General features: G+C 33.5%; 1 long non-coding RNA gene across 2 annotated transcripts; it reads right to left on the bottom strand.

Moving 5' to 3' along the window:
• Nucleotides 1-928: 928 nt before the first annotated feature.
• On the bottom strand, nt 929-16,062 carry LOC145241396 (uncharacterized). 2 transcript variants are annotated; one of them, XR_013862551.1, is made up of 2 exons: nt 15,873-16,062; nt 929-1,958 (listed from the first exon to the last, which is right to left on the bottom strand). It is a non-coding gene; the product is annotated as an uncharacterized LOC145241396 (long non-coding RNA). The 2 variants fall into 2 exon arrangements; XR_013862549.1 differs by lacking the exon at nt 15,873-16,062 and adding an exon at nt 4,992-5,129.
• Nucleotides 16,063-16,585: the final 523 nt, after the last annotated feature.

Here is a 16,585-nt window from a genome sequence, read left to right on the forward strand (position 1 = left end):
AAGACGTCACTTTTTTTCACATTCTTTTCATCCTTCACGGTATGGGTTCAAGCTTGCCTTACCACTTTTTTTTTTTTTTTTGCTCAACACACACCTTAAAACAGCCGGGCAATGCCAAGCATCCAGGCTAGTCTAACAATAAAATATCATATACCATTTCGGGTACCTCTGAAACACTATTTCGTAGTGGAAGAATGTTATATCCTCATCTCTTACCTTATTTCACCCATGATCAAGTATATGTGTGGAGACAGAAGAAGCATTTAATGCGCAAAGCCTTCTTCCAGCTGTTAAAGATGAACGAGGATCTGTAATGTTATTTTAGAAATCTGCTTGTCCAGTGGTTTTGGCATGTGGTGGACACTGTAGCACTCGACCAAAGGAGAGAAACACTGATTCGGTGTTCGAGGATGGAATTATTTCCAACTCTCTCTGGTGCCCATTTTCAATTCAAAATTCCCTTTGAGGCAAAAAGTTATGCTTTTTCTGATCTCTGTCTGTAAGGATACAAACGTTAAAAGTTTCGTCTGTCCCAGATTGAAGAAAAAAAAAAATGGTTAATTTGAAATTTTCTTTTTGAAGAAAAGAAAATAATTCTCTTTCCATGAAAAAAAAAAGTTTATTGACAAATACGAGAAAAATCTAAAGAAAAGTCAAACCCAAATCGGTTTTAAAAGAGAAGAATTCCCTTTTCACTGAAAAGCAAATGTTGTCCCAAAAATAAAGGGAAAACAGTTTTTATATTTAATGTTTTGTGCTAAGAAACCCAAAATATATTAAAAAAAAAAAAAAATATATATATATATATATATATATATATATATATATATATATAAAAGAAAATTCAGTTCGAAACAACTTATTAGAAAGAAAAAATATCAAAAAGAGATGATTGAAAAGAAATAGACTAATGACAAATAATTTTTTATTGAATTTTATTTTATGTCCTTTATTTTTCAGCCTTTACCTCCAGTAAAACCACTATTATTTTTTCCTAGTTTTGTGGTAGAGAAGTAATATTTGTTCCCGTTTTTCTACCTTTTCTTGTTATTGGTTTTGAGCGATAAATTAAACTTTGTCACTCAATGTTATAATTCTTTTAAAGAATTGTCTCCTTTACAGAAACTCCCTTTTTTATATATTATTTTATGTGTTTCTTTGTTTTCAAATTGTTACTTTGGTTAACTTTGTTAACGGTACTTTAGGAAGAAAAAGCAAGTTTTTATTTATTTATAGTAACAAAAGTTTTTATTTATTTATAGTAACAAAATTGGATCTAATTACTTTTATTATCTGTTCCTTTTTATTGTTTTTTGTTATTTCGCTTTTTTTCTTTTTCATACCATGTATTGTTACCCGAAGACAAATTTTGGTAATGACCCTACTTCAGTATATGCTAGTCTATCATGCACACAAAATATAAAATGTGATTGGTTTTATTTTATTAGATTAAAAATTAAATTCATTAAAATTGGTGTTTTTAGTTTTAAAGTTTATTTAAAACCCGCTGTACATACATGACATTGCTCGACTGTACAAGGTGTTGCAAAAGTCTTGGGCACATTTTGACATTGAATATCTCTAGAACTATTAAGGATATAAAAACGCATCTGGTATATTCAGAAAGTTTATAATCTCAAGTTTTTCATGGAATGTTCAAAGATGTTCAATGTGAGCACCATTGGTCACATGACACATATCAAGCCGACAGTCCAATTCTTACCAAACGTGTCCCAGCATTGTGTTGTCAATGGTTGCAACAGCTTCTGTTATTTGAGCCTTCAGCTCATCCACAACTTTTGAAATAGGAGGCACATAGACCAGTCCTTTCACAAAAAAAATCGCAGCTTGTGAGAATTTTTTGTGAAATGCGCGTTGAACAAGTGTCCATGTTTCAGTTTTTGCAAATTCAAGCACACAAAACGCTTTTTCTGGTTGAGTGAACTCCATTACAGGATCTGAAAAAAAAAAAAAAAATTTTAATCAATAACCTTACAAAAACCTTAATGCAGTTAACTTTAAAATGGCATCACTTTCATTACTACCATTCATAGTTAAGCTGATATGAGGACTTGAAATGTGTCCGAGACTTTTGGAACACCCGTATTTCATAATTTTTTTCTTTTCCAACAATTTAAAAAAAAAATGATTTTAAAGAGAGTATTTTGAAAGTTAAATTTATCGTTTCATCATCAAATTATTAATTGAACCAAATAGTTATAAGGCTAGCACTAATTTTTTTATTGGATGCAAATAACGTCTTAAACTTTCAATTTTTTAATACTTGAAGATTTTTCAAGAATTTCGACAGTTTACATTGGATTTGAAGAGTACCATGTTTTAGTCAGTCAGAAAGCAGGCTAGCAGAAGAGAATTTCACAGACGGTCAATTCTAGGAAAGAAGCTTTGTTCATGGAACTTGCGTTTTGATTTAGGCACAGATAGAGAGTGAGGGAAATTGTTTATAGTGGTTGTAGCTAGGCGAGTATTTTTTGTGAAAGTTTGGCATGGGAGGCCATATATTAAAGCTCCGAAGAGCACCTGCTATGGAAATAATGATAGAGCAGAGCCAGGTTCGCAACATCTCTTCTGTGGAAAAGAGGTTGCAGGGAAGAGAAAAGGGCATCACTTATCAGCTTTCAAAGCCGGTTTTAAGGTCTATCAAGCAGCTCCTGTCTAGATATGTCAACAGCACTCTATTTTTGAATGTATTTAGCTCTTATTCAGAGAGAGGATTGCATCACAAATGGTAATTTTGTATTATTGGAAGTATATATAATGAGTGTATATACATGCGTTCATGCATGTCTAGTCTATATAATATATGTGTGTATGAAACCGATGCTCATGTATCGTCTAATGGCTAGAAATTTTGTTGTGTGTGTGCATGTTGACACATATTCAAACAGAGTTCACATAACATGGACAAGTTAACAGTCATTAGTTCAGGACAGGTTCAACAAACCTGACACATACGCACACAATAGCCATTTGATAACGGACTACTAACCTTAGGTTATGGTCCCCTTCATTTCTTGGACACTGCAAGAAAACAGGACGTTTGTTTGTTTTTCCTTGTTTATTTTCATTTTCACAGTTAGGTATTTCCTTCAGGGATTTACAATGCTTTCTCTTCCTTTAGTCCTTACATCATCTCAGTCGAATGCTTCCATGACTGACAAAGTCCTCCTCTCATGGATGGCTCCCTTTTTCTGACTCTTACTTGTATCTCTAGTCTATATATCAAAACCTACTCTTTCTTTGTAACCAATTGAATTTAGATTTTCTTTTTTAAGTTTCAATTCCATTGTTCATTGTTTATAAAATTGAATTCTTAAATCTATTTTAATACAATATTTAATATTTTAATTACCTCTGTAATAGTTTATTGTTTATAAATCTATGTTAAAATTCCTCCGTTAGATTTTTAACATAAATAGTTTAGCTAAACATTCCTTTCTTTCAAAACATTCTCTTTGTATATCTTTTTCTAAATAACAGTTAACAAATCAATAATAATAATCTCTCAGACCCTTGACATTGTGTGCCACAACATAACACAGATACAACATTTGATCATAACCAAAAGGCTCAACAGTAGAATGATTAAAAGTAAATAAAAAATAATAATGTATAAGTCACGTAGAGACGAGAAACACACATATACAAAGACACATAAGAAATAGTCGTACAGTTTTGTTAATATAGAGATTCAATGCAAAGTTCGTACTTATGCAGAATAAAAAACGTACTATCATCGGAATTTTCTGGGCAGTTTACATAAAATGCCGGAAAATGCTGGACGAAACTTTTGTGATTTTTTCTTTTGTGCAAATGCTAGCCAATGTTTTCAATGAAAAATATATTATTTCTCTTATTACAAAGAGAATTCTCTAGTCCAGGGCCTAGACAGTTACTTCGGCCTGAAAATATCCTGTACCTCTATAAGGCCACTATTTGCCTATGTAGAGAGTATTTTTGTCACATCTGGGCTGGTGCATCTGCTACTAGTCTCTCACTTTTGCACAGGGTTCAAAAGAGAGTCGCCAACCTGATAGGTCCTGAACTGTCATCCAAGATTCAACCTCTGTCCCATCGACAAAATGTTGCAACCCTTTGCCTGTTTTACAAGTATTTTAATCGAACTACAAACCTTTGTACCTCTCGATGTAAATACCCTCGATACTTGACAAGCAGCAAAATCCCACCCCTACACAGTAGAGATCCCCAAATGTAACAAAGCTTTCTACTATAATAGTTTCTAACCTAGAACTGCTAGACTTTGTAATTCGCTTCTGGGTTCCTGCTTCCCCGACTCTACTAACATGCAGAAGTTCAAGTGTAATGTGAACAGGCATCTTGCTGCTCAACTCCCTACATAGTATCCCTGCAACGTTTGGGGTGAAAATGTAATAAAAAAATTCAATGAAAAATTAGTTGAATAACAATATTCTTTTTGTTGTCACAAAGAAAATGAATACTTGTTGGACAATTTTTACGAAACTTAAAAAAGGAAATCTAAATTCAAATAAAAACTTAAAAAAGAAAATCTAAATTCAAATAAAACGAAAACATTCATTGTAAGGTAATTTTCATGAATAAATATTTATTTTTTGAATTACAAGCAACTGCAAAATTTTGTTTTAAATTTGTTTTGCTTTTTTATGATTTTTTTTTTTGTTCAAGTCAAGATATGTATTTATTTATTCATTTATTTATTTATACAATGAACCAATGATCGCGAAAAAATGGTTTTGTTTAAAATAATAAACTAATAATAACAAATAAATCTTTTCTTAAATAACATTGGCTGCTTCAAATTCGATATCTTCCGGTATTTTATGTAAATTGTCCGGAAAATTATGATGATAGTATGGTCCTTATTCTGCATAAGTACTGAATTTATTTATGTTTTTTCATCTGTATTTTATTTCAGTAGAAATTGGGGAGTTGTCTGATAAATGCTGGATGAATTTAAAAATAATTTTTACCCACTTCACCGCTACTTCGATTCTCACATGCGCAGAAAACACGTCTCATCTGGGATGAATGTCAGTAAGGAATTCCAGAAATGCACTTCAAAAAGTTTTGTTTTGTTGTTTTTGTTTTGCTGAATATTTTGTATCGTTTTCCTTTCATTAACTTTTATGGATGTTTGTGCGTTGGTCAAGTGGTTGTTTTTGGGTTTTTTTTTCGGCATATCAACCCATTTGAGGTTATTATTTACAGTTGAAACAAAATGCCTATTGAAAGCGATTCGTTAGAAATGTTGGTATTGTATCAATAGTTGGGGAGTCTCGTCTTAGTCTAGCACAGATCCTTCAATCTAGGTTGTTTTTATTGAAATCGCTCCAGACAAGGCATGAAGCCACTTGATGTAAAGAACTAAAAAAAAAATATCACTTCATGGTCAATAACTAGCTGATAATGTTAGATGAATAGATTCTGACTCAGAAAGCAGCCAATCTTCTTCTTTTGTAAGAAACATCGCTCATGGAATGTGAAAACTAAAGGATAAGATAAAAGAAACGAGAGTAATGAGGTTGCCAAAAATAAAACCAAGTTCCACTTTCTAGTCTCTTTGACAGCATATCAACAATTTTTTGGATTATTTAATGCCAAAACACAATTCAACCATTAGAAACAGTTTATTGACCAGAACTTGTTATTTTACCCATAGCTGGAGAGTTAGGGTTCATACCTTCCTCAATGCTATTACAATGTAAATGAGCATGAAAGATTCAACTGATTTGAGCTGTTTAGCTTGATTCTAGTCTGAGTTAGTATCCAATACACTACTCGTACCCCCCCCACCTCTGTGTGTGTTGGAACGGTGTACATATCTTCTCCCATGATATTGTGGTGTGAATGAGCGTAACAGATCTGTAGCATAACCTGCCTTTTCACATATTCATACACACACCAGATGGCACTCAAACCTTTAATGATCTTCTTTTTCGCTAAGATCAGAAACTATAAAAGCCAAAGCACAAAAATGTTCTCTCTTTGCCTCGCTTGATACATTGCACAGTGTACCACACTTACTCACTCATATTTCTACAACAACAGTTGTGCCTAACATACATATAAAATCCTAGTTATGTAAGACACATTCCCTCAACTTTTTAACACACATGCACACACTCTTTTCTCAAACTTTCTTGCACATAATTCACATGAGAACAAACTTATCTTTTTACACACATTGTCTTTGTTTTTTTCTTTGTTTTAGGTATTGCTTGTACGATAAAATATATATGAGGCAAACACTGCCTTAGTATATACAAAACCCAAAAGATCCAACTTATTTGAAACCCGTTTATCTGATTCCATAGTTTGTATGCATTATACCACTCGTGCAGCCTAGAACCTAAAACTCTCACCTGAGGAACACAGTACCACAGAGCTGCCTCCCAGCTGAATATAACATGGTCGTTTCCAAGTCTAATATAAACAAGTTCTTGTTGAAATTTCCTCTTAAATAATCAAAGTTTCCCCAATTTTCAACACCACTGATCATCTTGTTGTCTTAATCGCCAATTGACACTAATTAACTCTTATCCTCAAATGATTTTTGAGTCTGAATAAGTTGTGATACCCTAATAAAAAAATGTGTGTATATACCTCTAAGCGATTAGATTAAATAGACTAAAAATTAGGCAAAACGTTTGCTTTGTTTGTTTTTTTGCTTTCTTTAAGATCATCTGAAATTGAATACCTGCTGCCGCCCAAGGGGTGGAAGAGAGATTTTCTGGGTGGGATGGTACAACTTTTGGGTGGCATGAATATCAACCGTGATAAACAACTCGTCAACAAATGTTCAACTGTGTAAATCAGGTGACCCCACCCATAATCAGGAGAATCATAAAGAATTGCGTATTTTTACTTTTTGGAAATTGTATACATGTGGGTTGATAGGTCAGCAATGGATGAGGACTGAGAAGGCAAATTTATGAGGGGGGGGGGCAGTTCCACTAATTTAGACGAAAAGTCACATTCTTTCAGGTATTAGACACCCCACCCCACCCAGTCACCCACCAGCAATAGATGACATAGTAGGATGAATTAGACTCTCAAGGCTTGCTAAAGCAACTAGCTTGGGATGAAAAAATATCACCAATTCTTCTTTATTTAGACCAATATTGCTGCTGATGACTGGACTTAAACAATGCTGGGTTGAAAAAAGTGCAGTTAGAGATTGTATTCTTTTGATTGTCTCTGCAGAGAGAAGAGGGCAAATGTGTGTGTATGTATTGTGCATGCAATACGTGTGTCTACATATTTGCATTTGTGTGTGTGTGTGTGTGTGTGTATATATATATATATATATATATATATATATATATATATATATATACACAAACACACACAAATGCAAATATGTAGACGCACGTATTGCACGCACAATATATACACACACATATTAGACCTTTTCTCTCTGCAGAGGCAATCGAAAGAATACAATCTCTAACTGCACTTACACACACACACCCACACCCACACACACACACACACACACACACGTGTGTGTGTGAGTGTGTGGGTGTGTGTGTGGGTGTGTGCGTGTGTGGGTGTTATTTATTTTTTTTTGTTTTTGTTTTTGCGATATGTTTTTGAATGAATTCAATTATTTATACGAAAGTGCATTTTTATCTAAATACGAGTTGGGAATAATTTTCTCTTTTCTCTTTTACCAAATTAGTATTTATGAAGGTGTTTATTCGTTGTAAGCATACCCGAAACCTATAAAAGTTGGCATTTCCAATGTGAACGGTGAGTTGGATTTAGGTAAGAAAGTATCGAAAAGGTATACCAAATTTACTTTTTCGTTTAAAAATGAAATTATTTCGTTTTTATTAATAAATTTTTACTTTTATAAAAATAAAAATATTTCGGTTTGATTAAAGATTAAAACAGAACGAAATTTAAATTTCTGTTCCATTTTAAAACAACTGTAAAACAAAGTGTTCTCTGCAAATTTTATCAAAATAAATTTATAACTCTATAAATTACTCTATTTCTGAATTTTTGAGATGAGGATTTGTCATTCGTATTATTTGAATTTTTTGGACTATTTTTCTCATCTGGATAGAGATCCAAAGAAAATACAATTACAAATTACTTAGAACTGACAGAATGATAGCAAGTTACCCCCGTGAATAAAATAAAGGCTTCTGTTCAGAATTCTGTGCAGATTCTCGAGTTTGACAGAAAGATTTCTGAGTCCAACAAAATACACCTGGAGAAGGTCGTAGGTTACATCGGCCAATCGACCAAAATGTTGTGAAAATAACACCCAAGATGAGAACAGTACTTTGAAAAATCCAATTCTTAAATTTAAAAACAAGACAGTATTTTCTCTGTCCTTTGTAAGATATGTTTTTCTTTTTTTTCGTTTTCCTTTTTTAATTTTTTTTTAACATGTTAATTCTGATTTTCTAATTCAAGTGCAATTTTTGTTTTTGTTAAATATAATTTGGATTTAATTATTTTCTGTTTTTTTTTTTTAAATCTATACCTGATAATTTCAGCTGAGGTTACATTTTTAGAGATTGCACCGCCTATGAAAATATCATATGACCTAAATTTTCTGAAGCCATAAATTTGAGAGTGCCAAATCATCAGAACTTTTTTGTAGCATGCAACAGCGTTGTAAGTGCATATCAATACGAGCTTAGTATAATAGGTACGATGTTAAGATAAACTCAAACATGCATCATTGATGGTATGCATCTTTTCATTATATTTAACTCTGAGATCGCACTAACCAACAGGTACTATCGTTAATAATCTGCAAACAACATCTAGATTGGCTCGGAGATACCCTAAGATTGGTCCCAGAGAGAATTGTCAATCAAGTGCTGCAATGGACCCCTAGTGGGAAAAGAAAAAGAGGAACTAGAAGCAGACAATCGAAAAAGATTTGATTGAAACAAGAAAAAACTAGAGGGACGTCTTGATTTCAGGTCGAAAACGATGGTATACTTTGACCGCTTCATGCATCGGAGAACGTGGGAGTTCCCAAATCTAAGTAAGTAATATATTTAAGGAACAAGAGATAACTTTTTCTTTTACTTTTGTTTGTACTTGAAGTTCTGGCATTTCTTCAGTTTTAAAATATTATCAGGAATATGTTTTTAGAAAGGTAAGTGTAGATGAATAGCGAGTGTGATTGATGGAAATGGCTTGTGAGCATTAAAATAGGATACCAAAGCAGCTTTCCCTGCTACAAGTAATATGTTATTTTACATACTCAACATTCTAACTGTTTACCATGGCAATTCGTGTATATTTTCAATTGAGTTTATGGAAGTTTTGTCTTAGTAATCATGTCTATTAAACCACACCTTTTTTTATGTATCATTTCCCTCATACGTTTGTCTTTAACAAACTTTGTATGTAAGAATAAATGTATGTTTACTCATGTAAAGGCAGTAATTTCCTCCTCATTATTATGGCTTTCTTTATCATTGTTTTCTTTCTTATTTATTTCCAACTATCATGTTTACTCAAGGAAATACTTTTCCTAGGTGGCGGTTTATGACAGAGCGCATATAAGCATGTGGGAAAATAGCAGCAGGAGCTATAAGATAGCTGGCTTGGCGAAAAAAAAAACACATATGCAAATTAGGAAGTGTGCACAAGCTGGTGCAGGAAAAAAAAAAAGGACACCATGTGGTCAGGAAGAAATAACTTAATGATGAGGGAGATGTAAAGTGAAGGCGAGAATGGGCCGTTTGTGGTCAGTGTGTGGTTAGAAGAAAGAGAAACACCAACCAGGTTAGGTGGACATGTGGCAGTAAGAGATTTTTTATGTTGTGTTGAGACAAGAGAGTAATGGTAAAAAATGCTTTTGTTAAAAAAGAAAAATGCCGACCCAGATTTATTTATGTTTGTTTATCCACAATAGAGAAATTGCTCATGATGTGCATTGCCACAAAAAATATAAAATATAATATTTAACTCCAACGACATATTACAGCCAATTAATTTGTAATACACATTAAGAATTGATATGAAATTTATAATTAACAGCATGAATTCTAATTCTGATATTGTGTTACATGCATAAAATATAAAGTTACACAAATTCATTGTTTCCATACAAAAATGAAATGTAATAAGTCCCCAGACGTACCTCTCCATCGTACAGTATATCGATACACTAAGGCTGACTGGAATAGCTTCCGTACATTTATATCTGATCTACCTCTGCATTCCATGTTTAAAAAGGATGTGTCCTCTATAGTATTAGACCTGACTGAATGGTTAATTGTAGGTATTGATCGTTTCATACCCTCTAAAAAGTTTCAGCAAAAACCTAACTGCCAGCCATGGTTCTCTCCAGAATGTGCTGCTGCCATTGCGCACAGAAATCACTTTTTTCACTGCTTCAAACGTAATAGATGTATGAAAACTAAAGCCGTTTTCAGGACTGCCAGCAACCATTGTAAGAAAGTAATAAGGAATGCAAGAGAGTTGTATGCTCAATCTGTTAAGTCCAAAGTAGCTGAACAGAGGCTTGGCTCCCACCAGTTTTGGCAAATAGCAAACAGAATCCTGAACAGAAGCGTGTGCACCATCCCAACTATTATCAATGGACCTGAGGTAATCTCGTCAGCATCAGACAAAGCCAAACTCTTTATCAAGAACTTTGCAGCTAATTCTACCCTTTGTGACCAAGGCCGCCAACCCCCAATATTTCCTCCTGTATCAGAAAACACGCTATGTGATATACGTATATCTGTACGTGATGTTGCCAAGCTAATCAAAAACCTTGATTCCAGTAAAGCAACTGGCCCTGACGGTATTCCAATTATAGTACTCAAAAAACTTCAACCTGAACTAGCGCCCATACTTACAAAACTGTTTAAACGTTGTCTTAAGGAGAATAGTTTCCCATCTCCCTGGAAATTCTCATCAGTATGCCCTGTATTTAAGAATTCAGGTGATCGCTCATCCCCCTCTAAGTACAGGCCAATAATTCTCCTGTGCGTCATGAGTAAGTTGCTAGAATCTGTGTTAAATACAGAAGTAATCAACCATCTCAACAAAAATAACCTTCTTAGTGACACTCAATATGGTTTCCGTTCTGCTAGATCTACAGCAGATGTGCTTACAGTTATATCGCATAGGATTAGCAAATCTCTCGACGGTGGCAATCTTTCTAGGGCAATTGCTCTTGACATATCTAAAGCCTTTGATAGGGTATGGCATAAAGGTTTACTTCATAAGATCGCTAGCTATGGTATAGCTGGAAAAGTCTTCTCAATTATTAAATCATTTCTTTCTGATAGGTTCATAAGAGTAGTAGTTGAGGGGCAAAAATCAGAAGCTCACAGTATTAATGCCGGTGTCCCTCAGGGGTCCATCCTGGGCCCAACTCTTTTCCTGATCTACATTAATGATCTTCCAAATCACATCCTTACATCATTTGTAGACATTTATGCTGACGACACTACCATTTATGGTAGCACATCTAAGACAGTAAACGACCAAGTTCTCTCCAATTCTCTCTCCTCTGATCTTGAGCACGTAGTACAATAGGGAAAGGAGAGGCTGGTTACTTTTAATGCATCTAAAACCAAGCTTCTCTCTTTACATCATCAACATTCTAATCCACATTTGGCATCAATTGAAATGAATGGCTCTCGTCTTCAGGAGGCCTCAAGTTTTGACAAGCTTCTGGCCTTGACCATTACTCCTGATCTTAAATGGAACACGTACATCAAATCTGTTGCCAAGGCCGCTAGAAAAATGGTGGGATCTTTCTATTGATCCGGTAGATATCTCACTGCTGATGCTATTCTCTATCTATATAAGAGCCAGGTACGTCCAAGGATGGAATACTGTTGCCACATCTGGGCAGGAGATGCTAGAAAGGACTTGTCCTGCCTTGATAGAGTTCAAAATAGACTTCGTAGCCTTGTAGGAGATGTCCTTTTCTCCTCCTTGCAACCTCTATCTCACAGAAGAGATGTTGCAAGTTTGTCTCCGATGTATCGTTATTTTCATGGAAAGTGTTCGACCGAGCTTCAATCTATGGTCCCCCCTCACCAAACTTTCACAAGAAACACTCGTCTAGTTGTAAACACTATCAATAATTCCTCCCACTCTTTATCTGTGCCTAAACCTAAACGTAGATTCCATGAACAAAGCTTCTTTCTTAGAACTGCACGCCTGTGGAATTGTCTTCCGTTTTCTTGCTTTCCGGCTGACTACAATATGGTTGTGTTCAAGTCTAAAGTAAATAAGTTCTTGATGAGCCGTTCTATATAAGTTATCAAATTTACCAAATTTTCATTACTAATGATTACTATATTGTCCAATTTCTACTGTACACTCTTTAACCCTTATCCTTGAGTGGCCTCTGGGCCTTGATAATGTGGTGACGCCTATGTAAAAAAAAAAAACAAAAAAAAAAAACAATAAATAATGCACACAGAGTAAAAAAATAAAACATGTGTGAAGCATGAAACAAAATTCTCATAGTATTTTTTCTGTTGGTATGAGAGTTGCGATGAGATCTACTCATGCTATCAGATCAGGCTGTCTGAAGATATTGACTCTCTGACCAAAAATGCACCAGACATTAATGTTATCATTTTTTCCCTTTTCCTTTGCAAAACTCAATCATGTTCTGCAAAGTAAAAAAGAAACAGCAATTTTCCTCAACAAAACAACCAAACACCATGGATAAATATTTGAAGATATAAACAATTTGAAGCATGAAAACTTTTACTAAAACAACTGATTTCAACAGTGAATAACTCAAGAATGAATGATACGCTGTAAAACAATACAACCAAACCAAACTAAACCATGAGATCTAATGTTTGCAAGTAGATTTAGGGATGTACTTGTCTTTATTCCAAGAATTTAAGATTAAGACTTTTTTTCATATCACAAAGCCGTACAAGTAAAAATCTCTCTCTCTCATTATATATATATATATATATATATATATATATATATATATATATATATATATATATATATATATATATATATATATATATATATATATAAACAAAAGCACAATAAAATTAGTTGGTTTTCTTCTGTCCTTTTAAAGAATGGTGGTGTCCTCAAAATAATTATCTTTTTCTTTCTTTTTTTTTTTTTTTTTTTTTTGAAGTATTAGTAATATGAAGAGACGTCAATAAGGCACTGCGTCTTTACTATTTCAAAGCATATTTAAAAAAAAATAATAATAATAATAATAATAATAATAATAACAACAACAACAACATGTTCTTCTAAATTTTTTATAAAAATTACACATGTGCAAAAGATAGCTTTTTATTAATTACTGCGTAATATTACATTAAAGTATTATACTTATTTCTAATCGTATTACTTAAAAATAAAAGTGCACAACTGGGTTATTTCCCTTTCTCACCATCTGTGCTACAGAACTAAAACTAGAATGGAAGGATAAGTCCAACAGTTCACAACTTTTAAATAATCTTAACACATAAAAATGATTTAAATTTATTTGAAAAACGTTGGAAACTACTGCTTTAAATGGCCAGGTTTTATTCCATTATTTCTCTTATTATTTTTTCCTGTGACTCACAATTCAATAATTGCAGAAAAGAGTGTTATAAATGTCTGCCATTATGAATCAACTTTTTCTTGTGAATTCCGGATATCTCATTCATCTCATTCTTATTTTATGTAGGCGGAATCATAAAAAAAGCATTAATTTTTGTTACTTTATAAAATTGCGGTCATATTCATGATAAATATCTTACTTCTCACAAAAATCGTTTTTGTTTTCTACCGTTTTTTTTTTTGTTGTTGTTTGTTTTTGAAGTTGATTTAATTCTAAACGTAAAAGGAAAGTATTTTGCGAATGTGTTTTAAAATTCAATAAATTTCGATATTTTCTTTCTGAGATGCATTTTCCAAAAATCTCTTGATTTAATAGTTTTCATTTGTTCTTATATTTTCCAAATATATCCAAGCAAAAAAAAAAAAAAAAAAAAAAAAATGGAATCTAAACATTGAAAACTTTTCTCTTTCGTTTTAGAACATTCGAAATACAAATTTGAATAAATGTCTTCTGAATTTCTTTTTATATATTGTTAAGTCTAAAGTTGCCTTTGAAAAAGGATACACCCTAAAATGTGTGACAGATCTCATGCAAATCTAATCTTGAACTGAATGCTAACCATATTAAAAAATCCTGATCAAGGTAAATGTGTTGGACAACAGTATAGATAAAAAAGGAGTATTGAGTCAATAAACATAACACTCATCTCCAACTCCAACTCTGACTAAAGAAATCTTTCACGTATTACTTATAGTGTTCTGATTTTTATCAATGTTTTGGAAGGGGACGATGGCTAATTAGTTAACGACACAGACTGACAAACTGGGTGTACCAAGTTTAAAAACAGTTTGTTCTGTAGAAGCACTTAGGATGTTGGCAACCCTCGCATGGTCTCTCCTGTAAGTATCCAATGTCTTTCTAAAAAGAATTCTAATTTTGAAAGATATCGGGGAAACCGATGCCAACAATAGAATTATCTGATTCATACGAAATGAATGAACTGCTGAAAAAACTATTGGGCCAATCTGGTTCAAATTTTGTATGACCCCTTTCTATGATAAGGCAGAATGAACTAAGTATTATGTTATCTGTCCGATGCACAGTTAGATTAATAGGGATTAGTTACCAAAGTATCACATTTACTCTAGAAGTTTTCTTGGAAACTACTGAGTCGATCAGGCTAAAATTTTGTATGGATTTTTGTTAGGATAAAATGTAGCAAACTAACTGATTAGGTGATGGTAGCCAAGTGGTTAATGACACAGATTGCCAACCTGAGTGTGCCAGGTTCGAATCCAGTTGTTCCACAGAAACACTTTTACTTAGAGATGTTGGTAATCTTCACATGGTCCCTTCTGTAAGTACTAGATGTCTTTCTAGAAAGAATTCTACTGAGAAAAATATTGGGGAAAACAATGCAAACAATAAAATTATCTGATTCATATGACATGAAGCAATTAATCAAAATTTCATTATTTTTTTATATAATGAGCAAAATCTAAAAGAAAGCAATCCATTACAGTCCCAAATGTTTTAGATGATGGCTGATTGTTTATATTACTTGTTTTGATTGGACTATTGTTCTCATCTTGAGTGTTATTTGTGCAACGTTTCGGTCAATGTACCCTTTGACCTTCGTCAGGTATGTTGGTCGCCATCTTGGAAAAGAAAGGAGAAAAGTTACTGGCTCCGTAGATGGTTTTGTATTCTTGGAGTTGTGTGTGTGTTTATTTATTTATTTATTTTGCCGTGGATTCATATGTGTGAAAAAATTTGATTAACAAAGGGAGGTAACTCTGATAGTTTGACTGGGCATTATCTCTTTTTTACCGTTGAAATTTTAAGGAGGCGACCAATATGCCTGACAAACATCAAAGGCTACATCGACCGAAACATTACACAAATAACACTCAAGGTGAGAACAATAGTTCAATCAAAACACGCAATACAAAGCAATCCATGGTGAAAATGTTCTAACCAAAAAGGCATCACTTTTTGTTTTTGTAAAAGTTGCCCAATTTTCATCGAATTCTGATTCCTATAGTAATTAATTTGCAGATTTGAAAAATTCTGTTACGGATGACAGCAGAATTGATAAATAATGACAAGTATTTACAATGACAAGGCAGGTATTTACAAAAGACTTGTTGCGGATTAACCTCTTTAATTTGCACCATCTTAATTCTGCATAAAACTTAATCCTTCATTAAATCCCCTCACACTTATTTGGCTTTGTTGAACCCTTACGGAAACAAGATCTGTATTCTGGGTTGGCTGCTTAGGTATTAAGACTTATAAAACCTTTAATACTCACAGACAGTCGAACAAATAAGATTTACTTTTGTGTACTGTGCAGTGGGCGGAGCTTAGTGTCTTCATCGTTTTACTAAATTCTGTGTGAACAATCCGTACAGTGTGTAAATGGGCGCGGCTTTATTTTGCATAATGATTTCATCAAGAGTTAGTGAAATAAGTAAAATCCTACAGCTTTTCACTTGTCTCGATTCAGCCACATAAATCTCTCAAACTATATATATATATATATATATATATATATATATATATATATATATATATTTACTAGCAAAAGTACCCGTCGTTGACTGGGTTCAAAAACAGCCTACAGAAAATGGACTCTGATTTATGAAAGTACTAGCGAGGGGTACCTGGCGTTGCCCGGGTGTTTTTCGGTGTGTGTGGTCAGGCGGGGGTGGCGGTGTTAATGAAAACCTAAGAATAAGCGAAGTAAAAAAAAAAAACCCCAGAAAAACGAACGTTAAAAAACCTGCTTAGCGGGGGGGGGGGGGTTACCCGGCGTTGCCCAAGTGTTTGTAGGTGTGTGTGGTTGTTAATGAAAACCTAAGAATAAGCAAAGTAAAAAAAGAAAACATAAAAACGAAGCGGGGGGGGATACCCGGGGGGGAGGGTGTAATCAAAACATCGAAAAAAAACACAAAAAAAACTAACGTAAGGCAAAGGCACTATGTTAAATGTAAAACTCGAAAAAAAAAAAAAGAAAACAGAAAA

This window comes from Euprymna scolopes, chromosome 2, assembly GCF_053919585.1.
Source record: "Euprymna scolopes isolate OS-2025 chromosome 2, ASM5391958v1, whole genome shotgun sequence".
Lineage (NCBI taxonomy): Eukaryota > Metazoa > Mollusca > Cephalopoda > Sepiida > Sepiolidae > Euprymna > Euprymna scolopes.